This window comes from Heliangelus exortis, chromosome W (genome assembly GCF_036169615.1).
Source record: "Heliangelus exortis chromosome W, bHelExo1.hap1, whole genome shotgun sequence".
Taxonomy (NCBI): Eukaryota; Metazoa; Chordata; class Aves; order Apodiformes; family Trochilidae; genus Heliangelus; species Heliangelus exortis.
Window position 1 is genome coordinate 2,789,470 of NC_092453.1, and position 15,460 is coordinate 2,804,929.

The 15,460-nt window shown below is 46.4% G+C and overlaps 1 long non-coding RNA gene across 1 annotated transcript; it reads right to left on the bottom strand.

Annotated features, from left to right (window-relative positions):
- Window positions 1-8,596: 8,596 nt before the first annotated feature.
- LOC139789225 (uncharacterized) lies at window positions 8,597-9,905 on the bottom strand. The gene is made up of 2 exons (XR_011723082.1): window positions 9,652-9,905; window positions 8,597-8,814 (listed from the first exon to the last, which is right to left on the bottom strand). It is a non-coding gene; the product is annotated as an uncharacterized lncRNA (long non-coding RNA).
- Window positions 9,906-15,460: the final 5,555 nt, after the last annotated feature.

A 15,460-nucleotide genomic window follows, 5' to 3' on the forward strand; every position in this document is an offset into this window, starting at 1 on the left:
ACGAGTATAGGCAAGTTTGGTATTTGGTTGGTATTTGGTATTTGGTATTTGGTTGGTATTTGGTATAGGTATTTGGTAATCGGCCGTATATTGGTTTTGTGTGTGAGTGCGCGCGAATACGAGCGTCAGCGTTGTGTGTGTGGGAGCGCAGGTTCGGGTGTCAGCATGCTACCGTTCAAAACTTTTAGAGCTCTGTCCTGTAATGAAAAGGATGTTCCTGAGGATTCGCCTCTCGGCTGTCTGTTAAAACATTGGAAAGAGAATAATTTTAAGCAGGAATTGCGGAGGAAGACGTTGATTGATTATTGTAATCATGTATGGCCTGAATATGAGACAGAGGGAATGCAGTGGCCGCGGAATGGTACAATAACTCCTGAGATATTAGGTCCTATGATGAGTTTCTTGCGGGAGAATGAAAAATGGGATGAAATACAGTATTTGGATCTGTTTTATCATCTAAAAGGAAAACCTGAGTGGCAAAAAGCTTGTGGATTGTCGGGGTTAAAAACCAGGGAAGTAGAAAGTGATGAGTGTGCTGGTTGTAAAGGGCGTAAAATACGGTCCTCGGAAGAGGAGGAGGAGGATGTGTCTCTGTTGGTGCCCCCAAGTGCGCCGCCGCCCCCATCCCCCGAGGCTTCCCCGGTAAATCCGGTTAGAGCCCCTCTCCCTTTCCCACTCAAGGAGGAGGCAGTGCAGGGGGGGGGGGAGGGGGTCGAACAGCCGAGAACGCCGCTTGCGGAACGGACTCGGAGGGGGAGATTGGGGAGAGGAGGCGGTTTGTCGCAGCCTCAGTTGATGGCTCCGCTGCGGGAGGCAGTAGGAGCAGATGGAGGAAAGGTGATGATAAAGGTTCCTTTTTCGCCACATGATTTAATGATATGGAGGCAATCGGCGGGGGCGTACAGGGAAAATCCTGAGAAAGTGGCTCGGGTTGTGAAAATGGTAATAAAGACTCAAAATCCTGATTGGAATGATTTGCAGGTGTTGTTAGACACTATTATGGATTCTACAGAAAAGGAGATGGTGTTTAGGGCAATGACGAATCGGGCAAGGGAATTGATTAGAATGCAGGTAGCACAAGGTTCGGTAAATGATTTGGTACCAAGGGAGGACCCCGAATGGAATCCCAATTCATCGGCGGGATACAGAGCGCTAAAAAACTACCAGGATCTACTGGTAGAAGGGGTCCGTGAGGGGATTCCAAAAACAATGAATTGGTCTAAGTTGTACTCTGTGAGGCAGGAGAAGGGGGAATCCCCATCGGCATTTTTGGAAAGGCTAAAAGAAACAGCGCGGAGATACACGGATTTGGATGTGGAAGCTGAATTGGGAAAAATGCAACTGGCATTGATTTTTATGGGTCAATCTCAGGAGGATATTAGGAAAAAGTTGCAGAAGCTAGAGGGAGAAGATACACGGAATTTGGAGAAGTTATTGGAGGTTGCATGGAAGGTATATAATAATAGGGAAAAGGAGACAACAAAGAAACAGCAGGCAAGCATGCTGGCGGTCTTGCAGCAAGCGGCGGGTGGAAACAATGGAAATAATAGAGGTTGCGGTTGCGGCAGGGGGAGAGGTGGTGTTCCAATGCGTGGAGGCTTTGGGGGTTTTGGGAACCAGAGTGCAGGGGGGCGCGGAAGGTTAGGACCTAACCAGTGTGCCTTTTGTAAAGGACTGGGACACTGGAAAAATGAGTGCCCATTTAATCAGGGAGCCCCGATGTGGGGGGGCTTCCCGGGCAATGGAGTGAATCTCGGCAACAGGGTAGGAGGCGGATTGAATCAGTTCACGGGAAATCCACAAGGTGTCGCTCAAGCTTTTATGATGGGGAATTGCCAGAACCAGAGCTGACTAGATAGAGATCTAAAGGTTATTTTAGAAGTCGAGGGGGAGCCGATGGAATTTAGGATAGATACAGGGGCTAGTTACTCGGCAATGAACAAATTAAAGGGTTCTCTTAGTGACTCCACGGTGTTGGTTGTTGGGGTATCTGGGGAAATTGAAGAAAGGGCATTCCTGCGGCCACTCGATATAAAATTTGGGGGAAAGGAATTTGATCATCAATTTTTGTATACGCCGAACAGCCCAGAGTCTCTGCTCGGGAGAGACTTGCTTTCAGCATTACAGGCAAGAATTATTTTTGAAAAGGGTAGGGTAAAGCTAGAAATACCAGAGGAAAACCTGGCAAAATTGTTTGTGATCAAAGAAGTAGGGGAGGAAGAGGTACCACCAGAAATTGAACAAGCAGTCGCACCATGGGTTTGGGAGACAGGGACCCCAGGTAAATCAAAAGCAGCAGTACCAGTAGTAGTGGAATTAAAAGAAGGGGCTCAACCAATAAGGGTACGGCAGTATCCCATTAGCCTGGAAGCCAGGAAGGGAATAGCCCCCATGATAGCCCAATTCTTAGGTCTAGGAATTTTGCAGGAGTGCGAATCTGAATTCAACACCCCCATCTTTCCGGTCAAAAAGCCTAACGGCAATTATAGGTTGGTACAGGATCTAAGGGCAATTAACTCTATCACCAAAGATATACATCCCGTGGTGGCAAATCCGTACACATTGTTAACATCTGTTTCTGAGAAATTTCAGTGGTTTTCAGTAATTGATTTAAAGGATGCCTTCTTCTGCATACCCCTGGCACCTGAAAGCAGGAACATTTTTGCATTCGAATGGGAAAACCCCGATACGGGACGGAAGCGTCAACTCACATGGACCAGGCTCCCCCAAGGATTTAAATCCTCACCCACTATATTTGGTAACCAGCTGGCCAAGGAACTTGAGGAATGGAAGACCACCCAGGTAAAAGATTCGCCTTCCTCTTATGTGGTGTTGCAGTATGTGGATGATATTTTCCTGGGTACCGCAGAACAGGGTCTCTGCCTCAAATTAACCATTGCATTACTAAATATGTTAGGACAGGCTGGATACCGGGTATCCAGAGAAAAGGCACAGTTGGTCAAACAAAAGGTCATTTATTTAGGATGTGAAATTTCACAGGGAGTTCGTTGTTTGGGAGTGAATCGCATTCAAGCCATATGTGCAATTCCAGTACCCCGCAATAACCAGGAATTAAGATCTTTTCTAGGAATGATTGGCTGGTGCAGACTGTGGATCCCCAACTTCGGGTTGACAGCCAAACCCCTGTATGAGGCTGTGAAGGAACCAAGATTTAAGTGGGGACCCATGGAAGATAAAGCATTCCAGGAATTAAAACAGGCCCTCAAGGAAGCACCTGCCCTGGGCTTGCCGGATTTAACCAAGGACTTCCAATTGTATGTACACGAAAGACAGAAATTAGCTTTGGGGGTGCTCACACAAAAATTGGGATCTTGGAAAAGGCCGGTTGGGTACTTTTCCAAACAATTGGACTCAGTAAGTGGGGGATGGCCAGGATGCCTAAGAGCAGTGGCAGCCACAGTGATCCTGATCCAGGAAGCACGCAAGCTGACATTGGGGAAGCACATGACAGTTTATGTACCCCACATGGTCATAACAGTATTAGAACAAAAGGGGGGTCATTGGCTCTCATCAAGCAGGATGCTCCAATACCAGGCCCAGCTGAGGGAACAGGATGATGTGGAACTAAAAATAACAAATCACCTTAACCCAGCAGAGTTTCTCAGGTCCACCCAGGAAGAAGGAGAGCTGGAACATGACTGCGTGGAGATAATCGAACAAGTGTACGCCAGCCGGAAGGACCTGAAGGATGAGCCACTGCCGGACCCTGATTGGGAACTGTTCACGGACGGGTCCAGCTTTGTGGAAAGTGGCATCAGGTATGCCGGGTATGCAGTGGTCACCTTGCAGCAGATAGTGGAAGCAAAAGCATTGCCCCCGGGCACGTCAGCGCAGAAGGCAGAGATTTGGGCTATGGTAAGGGCCCTGGAGCTGAGCCAAGGAAAGAGAGTCAACATATGGACTGACTCCAAATATGCATTCGGGGTGGTACATGTGCACGGGGCTCTGTGGAAGGAGCGGGGACTTCTTAATTCGCAGGGGTCGTCAATCAAACACAGAGAAGAGATAATCATGTTACTGGAAGCAATTTATAAACCATCGGCAGTTGCGGTGATGCACGTCAAAGGACATCGGAACGAACCAGGGAAAGAGTTCCAGGGAAATCAACGAGCAGACCAAGTGGCGAGGCAGGCCGCCAGAGAAGTATGGACTCAATTAGCTTTGATACCGGCCCGAAGCAACCCTGCCGCTGCACACATGGAAGACAAACCACATTATTCACCGGAGGACGAGAAACTGGCTCAGATGTTGCAGGCACAAAAGAACATCAAGGGTTGGTATGTGACCCCAACAGGACAGGTGATATTACCGGTAAGGATCATGAAGACAGTATTGGAAACAGAACATAATAAGTGTCACTGGGGTGCGGAGGCAATGGTAAGATTTTTGAAAAACGAAATATTCTCAAACCAGATGTTAACATTGGCAAAAAGGGTAAATGCAATGTGTCCGGTGTGTATCAAAAACAACCCAGTAGTAAGGAAGCAGGTTCAAATGGGTAAGTTACAGGTAGGTCCCCAACCAGGAGATTATTGGCAGATAGATTTCTCCGAGTTACCAAAAGCCCAAGCATACAAATACTTGCTGGTGTATGTGTGCACATTTTCAGGATGGCCAGAAGCTTTCCCTTGCAGGACCAATCAGGCAAAAGAAGTGGTAAAAACACTTCTGAAAGAAATTATCCCTAGATTTGGGGTACCATTAGGGCTATCATCCGACAGGGGTCCTCATTTTACTGCAGGGATCGTGCAGGAGATTTCTGTAACGTTGGGAATAGTTTGGAATCTGCACACGCCCTGGAGACCCCAATCAAGTGGTAAGGTAGAGCGGATGAATCAAACACTGAAAAACCAAATTAAGAAAATTTGTCAAGAAGCAAAAATCCAGTGGCCACAGGCATTGCCTTTAGCTCTGTTAAGGGTTAGGATCAAACCAAGGGAAAGGATAGGGGTGAGTCCGTATGAAATTTTGTATGGCAAACCCTACCATGCTGCTACCTACCAGGGGGACCCTCATTTGGTGGGAGATCAGGTGATATTAAATTATGTGTTGTCTTTGAATAAGACTCTTACAGCACTCAGAGGAACGTTGCAGTGGAATCGACCCCTATCCCTGGAGAATCCGGCCCACGACATCCTTCCAGGAGACCAAGTTTACATACGGAACTGGTCAGTGGAACCACTGAAGGAGACATGGGACGGTCCTCACCAGGTGATCATGACCACCTACACGGCTGTCAAGGTCGACGGGATCGACAACTGGATTCACTACACCAGGGTCAAGAAGGTCCCTACGCAATGGTCGGTAGAACCTTTGTCTCCAACAAGGATGGTGTTCAGAAGCAAATCTTAGGAATACTGATCTTCCTAAGCTTGATTGTGTTAACAGAAACCTTTGTAAAAGTTAATGTACCAGAATCTTATCTGTTGAGACCTGAGGGATCTAATGTTAATCTGACCTGTTTGTTTACTGATGACCAGGGAGCTGGATCCGCTGAAATTATCGTGAGGTGGAAATGGGTTACGGAAAACGAGCTGATTACGGAGGGGGTAAAGACAGCTTGGGATGAGTCGCGTCAGGAAGGAGCAACTATCCTGCAGATACCCAATGTGACCCGGAAAAACGAAGGGAAGTACACTTGCCTAGTGCAGGTACGGGACAGCTTTGATCATGGGGATATGCAGTTTCTTATAATAAGTACGTCTTATATGGAAAGAGAGAGGAGAGTGACGCGACAGGTTACTGATATTGGAGGATTGACCAAGGGTAGAGGCCAAGAAAATTTGGTAGTAGGACTAATCAGAGATTTCGGTCTCATGCAAAATGTAACAGAAATCACAGCTTGTTTACCATTACCCCGGGCAGCAGGTGAACCCATACCATGGGGAATAATACCTGTGACCGAGATGCCGGGCTCATTGAGGAATGCTTCCTGGACATGCCAGTTTGTCCCTAAGACAGTAGAGGCATGGAAGGATTTATGTATGACTATCCGAGTAATGACTGAGGCCGATTGTAAGTTGAAGCCTAATTATTATGGCTGGATTCAGAATACGAGGAGATGCCTAATCAACTTCCCGGTGGATGAAGCATGTAACAAAGTTCCAGTGAGGACTCTTACCACACGTAATGAGATGAGCTGTCAAAATATTACTCAGAGTAAGGATATGTGGAGAGATTGGAAAACCTTATGGGGACCCAGTGTCTTAGAATATTACACTTATCTCGGAAAAGTACAATGGTGTATCCAATGGTCAGGGAATAGAAACCAGTCATATTATAAGGCCCCTATTACATCTACCTCCTCCAGACAGTTTCAAGCCCAAACAGAGGAATGGAATTGTACAGAGGTATTTACATGTGACACTCCAGAGAGTCAAATAGGTCTAGTACCAGTAAAGATGGCATTGAAGTGGGGATGTGAATGTAGGGGATATAATCATACTATAAGTATGAGACAAGGGATGGAACCTATAGATTGCAGGCACACAACGGTTCGTAGTCCTGGGAATTTGGTATGGGTCTTGGGACATGGCCAATGGACATCTCACCTACCCTTAGATGGATTAACTACGCAAATTACCTTGGGTGTACCGACCCTGTGTCCATTTTGGAAACAATCAAAGTTAACATCAAAAGAGATACGAAAGAGACAGAAAAGAGATATTAGTAAAGAACTGGATGCTTTAGGATTGGATAAAGAAGATGGGTGGCATGAACCCTCTTCAGGGGTCAAATTTGGATGGGTGCTGGAATCCTTGTTTACACCAATTTCCACCTATCGGAATCGGGAAATGTTGTTCAGATTATTGGGACAGACCGAAAGGCTGGCAGCAGTAACGAAGAAAGGATTTAGGGACTTGAATTTACAGTTGCAGGCCACAACTAGAATGACCATACAAAATAGAATGGCATTGGATATGATATTACTGAAAGAGCATGGTGTCTGTGGGTATCTGCACAATAAGGATAAGCATTGTTGTGTACACATCCCAAATGTCACTCAAGAGGTAGAAAAGGATATTAATCAATTGGAACAAATTGAGGGCAGGGTCCACGATGTTCAAAGGGAAGCAGAGCACAATTGGGTTGGAGCAATATTCAGCTCCCTGGGGATCCAGGTCTCTGGTTGGATATCATCAATTGTACAATATGGAATCATGATAATTATAATCATTATGGTTGCTTTAGTAGTATACAAGTGTCTTTTAGGAATGATTGCGAAGGAAGGCCGACACACTCGGAGGGTCATAAAGGCCATGACCCGAAGAGAGGTGATCCTCCCACAAGATAACTCACCCCACCTGCCTGACAAGAAACCGGGAGCTTGAGAGATTGAGCATCCTTGCGAAAGTAGATCGAAGGATGCTCAAAGGGGGGGACATGTTGCAGGTGGCGGGGGAGGTGAAAATTTAGAAGTAGTTATGCTAAGGTTTGGACTGGTCAAGCAGGACAGAAAAGCAGGAAACCGACAAGGAAAGTGTTAATGTGCTGAGAAGAGGGGAACAGTTTATCAACAAGGAATGCGCTGGGAAGAGGGGAACAGCTTATCAAAGGGGATTAGTTGGGCATGAACATGAAGAAAAGTAAACTGACATTGAAGATAAGGGTTATTACGCATGTAGAGGGGGGTTGATGGTGGGAGACAGTCAAAACAATATCTAAAATTGAAAAAGTACGAGATTTGCGGTTTGTAGATGTCTCTCTATTGTTATCTGCATGTAACTGTTTTGCAACTGAAATTCTGCACGAAGGCTTCATTGTAAAAAGGGTATAAAAGCTGAACCGAAAACGGGGATCGTTGGAATCCTGATTTGGGACACTAGTCCTCAGGTTTCCCGGGGCCCCGAATAAAGCACCGCATAAACTGGCACTCTGTTGGTTTGTGTCTTGACTTCGGGCAACAAGGGGGTAATTGATAGAGGAAAATTCCCAGGGGAAGTGTGGCAGATTGATTTCTCTGAACTCCCCAGGAAAGGGGGGTATAAGTACCTCTTGGTTTTGACTGATACATTTTCTGGGTGGCCTGAAGCATTCCCATGCAGAACAAACAAAGAAAGAGAAGTAACTAAAGTCTTGTTTAATGAAATCATTCCGAGGTTTGGGGTGCCTAGGAGCATCTCCTCGGACAGAGGCTTGCACTTTTGTGCTAAAACTGTGCGAGCAATAAGTAAGGCACTGCAAATCAAATGGCAATTGCACACGCCCTATAGACCTCAAGCTAGTGGGCAAGTAGAAAAGATGAATCATCTTATTAAAAAACAAATTGCAAAAATATGCCAAGAAACTAACTTGCAGTGGTACCAAGCCTTACCTATTGCTCTAATCAGACTAAGGGTAAAGCCCCACTCAAAAGAAAAACTGAGCCCGTTTGAAATTTTATACGGGAGACCTTAGGCAATGCAGCCTGTAAATAGTGAGGCTGTAGATCAAATAGGTAATCAATATGTGTATGATTATGTTATAGCTGTGGGGAATACTTTGATAAGAATGCCACGGTGGTGGTGGATCACCAACCTAAGCAACCTGATTGTAAACTGCATCATTTTAATCCTGGTGATTGGGTATATGTTCAGAATCTTTTAGGGAAACCTCTGCAAGAGAAATGGGAAGGACCCTTTCAAGTGTTGCTCACCACCTTCACTACAGTTCGAATTAAGGAGCGACCCACCTGGATCCACTACTCCCGAGTCAAGAAGGCCCCTGAACATTGCCAAGAGCATTCCTGAAGGAGCTCGACATTATGAACTGGCGACCTTTAGTGTTGATGCTTGGACTCTGGATAAGTATGACCTGTTACGGTCTGAGGTAACATTAAAATTTATTTTTGTTTGGATACGCGAAACGAAGTCCAACCATATAAAATGGTCGAGTGCAAGCAGATTTTATTTGACAATTGACACAGGCAAAAATGTAGAAAAGAGGTAGAGAGGAAAAGAAGATCTAAGAAAGAGAGAGAAAAAGTGGTAAGAAATGGTAAGAAAGAAAGAGTGAAGAGAGGAGGAATAAAGGGTGAGAAGGTGGGAAAAATGAGAGAGAGTCACCACCAGGGGTCCAGCTGTCCAGTGAGGTTCTTCAGGATGGCGTGCTGATCCTGGACAGGGTCCGGTGCAGTAATGGTGGTGGGTCAAAAGACAACAACCCAGTCAGAGCATGGACAGCAATATATACCCCTGAGTCCTTTTGTTCCCAAGGGGCAGCTGTCAGTCAGCCAGGGTCATTAGCAGGCAGGCTGCCTGGAGGGGAGCAGAAGGGTGTAGTCCCCCACCCAGTCATCAATTCTTATCTTCCTCCAGAAGCCATTCCTCCTCTCTTCCAGCCACTTAACCAGGTACATCGTGCCTCCAGGGGCATCCCAGCATTGAAGGTTGGCCCTCAGGAAAGGGACTTCTTCCTGATGCCATCCTTGCTCTGCTCCAGCCCCATTAGCATGCCTGGAGGGATGTCCCAGCATTGAAGGCTGGTGCTCAGAAGAGGAATAGCCTCCACCCAATAGCTCTTATCACATCCGGAGGAGTCACCCCTTCTCAGCTCTGACCAGACAGCTCCTCCACCCTAGCCAGGACTATTCATTTTAAAATTGCTCTTTTGAGACAGTTGCAAATCAGTGAGGTCAGACTCACACATGACCTTATCACAAAACATTGCCCAGGGATGGCCATGGTCGGGTGCACGGATAGTTAAGGCACTACCATGGGTTGGTACACCACGCCTGGTATTACACCCCGAGTCTGGCTTAAACATTCATGTGCTATGTAACAACCAGCCGCACGAGCAAAAAGACTGGAGTCAAAACAAAGGCCAATCAGACTCCTTAACAGGAGAAGAAGGAGACAAAATCCAGATAGGGTGTAAGAGTACTAACGTGAAAAGACAGGAAGGTGAACAAACCAGATTAACTGTGAAAGCCGTTTGGGCAAATTTTGATCACTCCAGAAGTAAGTAGCAATCAATCAGTACAGAAGCCTGTATTCCTAAAGAACAACTAGGATATATTCGTGAAAATACAGTTATAGAAAATGAAGATTTGTGCTTAGATACTGAAGATAGTTTGTGTACTTTTGAAATGTTTCCCCATAATGACAACTGATCACAGGTTTATTATGTAGGAAATGGCTGTGCGTGTATTAGAACATTATGCCTTAATATTCTTATTGATTATTGTCCTGAGATAGCAAATGGTACAAATTTATGTGTGTGTAATTTTTCTAGAATCGTAGGCTGTGATTTTGATTATTCCGTTCCTATAACCACTATGCAATTGGTGAAAGCTGAATATACTCGTTATCATAATGTACCAAATTTGCAGATAGGCATGAATATTAATCTTTTTAAGGCAATGCTTATACACCCTGGTATAGAACAATTAGTTTGTGAAGTTAATAGAACTACACAACGCATGCTTTGGCAAGTAACACATGATTCAAAAGGTATAAAACAGGTGCTAACAAAGATAGAACAAGTAGGGAAGCGTCATTGGTGGGATATCTTTACGGGATATTCCCCTGCGACTACGCAAGTATTCCATTACCTAATATACCCTCTATTAGTCATGGTAGTGATAATACTCATGTTGTCCTTCTTAAATGTGTGGCTATACTACAAACTGAATGATATAGTCAAACGGATGCGAGTAATGTGGGCAATGATTCAAAGGCATCAGAACCTTCCCGTGGAACTTGATGAAAGAAATCATAAGCTCTAAGGAAAGGGGGGAATGAAAAAGAGAAAGATCCTGACAGGATTAACTCCTGTAAAGAGAGGAGAGCAGGCCAAGCTGTTTGTGTGAATTTACTTTATGTAGAATTAAAACTTGTAATATATGTTAATGAATTTGTATTCATAACCAGCAAAATTCAGGGTTAAACTGAGAAAAAAGTGAACAAAGCAGCTGAGACATATCATTTTCCACTAGAACAATGTAACCAAACACAAGGCCAGAACGGGATTAACTTCTGTCTCGAAGATAATTAAAAGTGTAGGTCTTGTTCTTAAAACAAGACACTGCCAAGGCCATTTAGGCGCCAGCTGGGCACCAAAGAATGTGAACATCTGCACAAGAAGGACATAAAAGATGTCACCACCAACAGATAAGAAGAAAGTTATGGCTAGGGTCTGATATCGCCTTGTAACAATATAATGAAGTCAGCAAGAATTGAGAATGTAACGATGTTGTAACCTCCCCTTTTACTGTATAAATACCCTAACCCTTTCCCTTAACCCTTGGAACTCTTTGTCCAGCGAGATCTGGGAGTTCCCCGGATCCACAAATAAATACCTTTTACTGTTTAAAGGCTTAAAACTCTGTCTCTAAACAGTTTTATTAGGCCTTTTTGGGCTTCAATTTGGCGACCGCAGCAGGACTGGTCTCCGTTGTGCCGTGATCCAGGAGGACCCGGGGACGCTTTTGGGGCCCCTCGAAGAATTCTGTCAGATAAGCCTCCCTTACTCCCTTGGCTCCTACGCGCCGATGGACACCAGACCTTCCTCATACTGAAAAGGTATTTATATATATATTTCTTTGGGTTTTGAGGTCTCCAGGGAACCTTGACCCATTAGCATTTGCACCTGAATACCATACAAAGGGTCATTCTGTTGCCATGGCTGAGATGCTTCATGACTGCATAATCTCTGCCATTCCCTAGAAAACAATAATAATTGAGAGGGGGAAAGCAAAATCTCAGAGCTATATCTTGCGGTATCAACAAATCAGCTGTAAAAATGTATTTCAACATTTGTTGCGTTATGGGAGACCTAATGCCATTTTGATTTATTGCTGCTCTAGCTTTTTCTAGTATTTTCCAATCAAAAGGGTCCCATTTCCTTGTCCCATCTGCTTGCACCGACACAGGGAACGCCGACAAATTAAGTACAAACCGCCCCTCTATTATTGCATCGCGTATGACTCCTCTCCATCTTTGTCCAGATCCTGATTCTCCTGGAGGCTCAGGAACCGGATTCCACAAATTAGGTAGAATAATTGCTTCCGCACACGGAGGAGTCTGTGGAGAATTAAGCGGTACCAGGGCCAAAGATTCTGAACCCGAACGCTCCTCTGCTGGTTTAACTGTAAGATCCCCCAGTTTTTGAATAAGGCTGTTTAACAATGTTTCAACAGATCCTTCTCATTCTGGGCTGATAAGAGGAGTACCCGACAATGGTGGATATTCTGCGGCTCTGTAGGGCTTCTGATCGATTAGGATGCTGAGCTTCACTTAAGATACCAGACTCATTATTTAGATGAAGTTCTTTTAACTCATTCTTGCTCGGAGGGGGAGGCAAGTCGGGTTCTTTAGATGTGCTTTCTCCTGCACCCGCATGTTCCAGCTGTCCGTGCGTTGTTGTGGCGCCAAAAAACCCCGGTAAGGGCGGCAGCGGGCTACTGGCAAAAGGATTCATTGGAGGCACCGACGGCATTTCGCTAACAGGAACTGCAGCGGCCGAGCAACCAGTCCTAGTATTTTTACTTTTACTGGTCTTTTGTGGAGTCAATGCAGCGAAGGCAGAAGCGGCTGCCGCTCTTTCACTTTCCATCTCTTTTAAGGTTTCTCTAATCAATTTCCAGAGTGTCGCTAAGCGTCCTGCCTCCTTATCTCCATCGCTAATTTTATCCCATAGGGCAGTACCTATGGCTTCCCAAGTAGGTAACTCAAAAACGGTACCCATCGAGGGGATCAAGTCTCTATCCTGTGCCCATTTCAGTAATTCACGTAAGGTCCTGCCTTCGTGTGATAAACCTCTCTTAGAGAGAATACATTGGAGGAGCTTAACTACTGCCTCTTCTTCTTTAGAGAGTGTAGACCCCATCTCCTCCCCAGCCGCTCACCTTTTTCTTGGCAAGATTCTTCAGTTCCGAGGTACCTCTTTCGTTCCATAGCCGGGCACCAGCTACATAGACCGCTGGGGCAGCAGTCTCCTTTCGACTGGCTTCTCCGCTCCTGCCGCACCGTTGCTTCGGTCGGCTTTCTCGCTACCCTCTCATCCCAGCTGTCTTCATCGCTCCTGGAAGCAACAGCGAGAGGGTCCCTGTTCGGGCGCCAAATGTAGAAAATCCGCGGAGGCTTAAGGACAACATGTAGTCACCAATATGGTTAAAGTGAAGTCGTTTATTAACAATTCACTCTTGCTTTATATAGAACCCTTGTTTATATAACGATATCTTGCAGGTGGCTATATCTTGGCCACAAATCCTCTTCTCACAGAACTTCTGCTGGCTACCTCATTATCCTGTTATTTCTTCTTTTCTGCTGCCAGTTCCCTTATCTTTTTCCCATAGCTCATCTTTCAGTAACCTTGTAGCTGGGCCTCAAGGCCCTTAGCTCACTCTAGCTAAAGCTATATAGTCAGGATTGCTCACGTCTGTTTTCTTCCAAACAGTTTCCCAACAGAAGAGCACCTGCAAAGATTATCTGAGAGTTGCCTGTTCCACTCCAAACACAACAGGCGTGTTTCCGCACAGCTCTGCGTACAGAGTCCTGCCAGACACCTCTCCTTTCATGCACAGTCAATAACCCCTCTTCCAAGAGCAGAACTTCTCTCACTCAGTGTCATCAGGGGTGTTCTCCTGAGATTGTCAGCAGCATCCAACTGGCAGCAGTGCCTTAATAGAAATCTGACGACAGCTGCATGGCTGTTTGCACACGCCCGATGGAGAGGTGTCCTGAGAATTAAACAATTGAGCTTAACGCTGACAGACAATGAAAGAACCAAAGCTGTGGCACCACCCAGCCCCGGGGGACCCTGCCCAGACCCAGCTGCTCGTGCTGCCCACAGGGCAGGAGAGACCTGGGGATGCCTCAGCAGCTGCAAGAGAACCCTGCAGGGAGAGCAGGGCCAAGCGGCAGCCCAACGGCACGCCTCCAGGAGCACTCGCGCCCACCCAGCAGCTCCCAGCACTGGAAAGCTCTCGAGTTCCCCGTCCCAGCTGACAGGGCACATCTTGCTTTGCAAGCAATCAGCTCCAAGGAGATCCCACACAAACCCTGCAGGGGGGATGCTCCCGCACGCCACCCGAGGTGTCCCAGCAGTGGCCCACAGCCCCTCACTGATTCTCCCTGTTGCGGCGGTCGATGCCCCAAATCTCGATCCACCAGTGCCAGCGCCTCAGCCAGGCCAGGTGGTCGCGTGCAGCCTACCCAGACCTTTCTGCTGAGGCTCAGGGGTGCTGGTGCTGGCAGCGGCAGCAGCTCAGGGCTGTCCAGGAGCACTGCCAGAGCGTGACACCTGACGCTTTCTGCTGAAGTTCTGCCCCATCTCAGGAGCTCTGGGGGCTGCGGCACGGGCACAGCCCTGCGGAAGCAGCAGGAGGCAGCTGGCGGAGCCAGAGGGGTGGGGGTTAATGACAGGGGAAGGGCAAAGGCAGGGACAGGGGAGGTAGGAGACAGATGGGAATGAGGTGGATGCAAGGGGAAAGGCAGGGACAAGGCAGGAGAAAGGAGCAAACCAACGGCAAGGACCAGGAGCAGCCGGAGAGGCACAGCCCAGCACAGCTCAGCACAGGAGCCACAATGGCAGAGTCGCCGCTAACGGCGGGGGAGGGAAGGGGCCGAACCAATTCACAGGGGGAGGGGAGGGGGCTGAAGGAAAGGAAAAGGCTCCTTTAATCTTTAAATATTGAATTGGTTTGAGCCTCAGCATTCATTCGTTGCCACTAAAGGTGACAATGGTACCTTAAGTATCTGAGAGAAGCTGAGAAACTCTCCCCCACCTCTATGAGTCATACAAACAACAGGTAAGTTCTTCTCCTGGAGAAGCTTTTTCATAATCAATTAAAAGCAGTAGCTAGAGAGGGTAAAATAACCCTGCTTGTGTAACCCACAGCTACTAATGGCTGTAATTAGCCACCAACCACACCCCATTGCTGGGCATCAGCCAGGAGAGAATTTAAAAGAAGCAACTTGCCTCAGACACTGTCTCACTGCTGTCTGCTGAGCTGCCCATAAAAAACCCCCAAGTTTTTCAGGTATTGCAGATGTAATAAATGGTTGTAATATATGTTTATGAATTTTTATTCCTAACCAGTGAAATTCAGAGTTAAACTGAGAAAGAAGTGAATATGGGGCTAGACAAAGCAATTGAGAAGTAATTTTCCACAAAAACAGTGTAAGCAACACAAGGCCTGAACGAGACTAACTTCTCTCTCAGAGATAATTGAAGCATGGGTCTTGTTATTAAAACAAGGCACTGCCAAGGCTAACTAGGCACCAAAAGAATGGGAACATCTGCACAAAGACAACATAAAAATGTCACAACCAGCAGATAAGGGGAAAGTTATGGCTAGGGTCTGATTTTGCCCTTTAACAAGATAATGAAGTCAGCGAAAGCAAGAAAGGTAAAAGGTTCAAGTTTGAGGAAGACTTCTTACTTCATCCAAAGACCCCCTGACGACCCCCTGATATCTCCCCAAGAGAGGACTCCGCCTAGACTCCGCCTATCATGA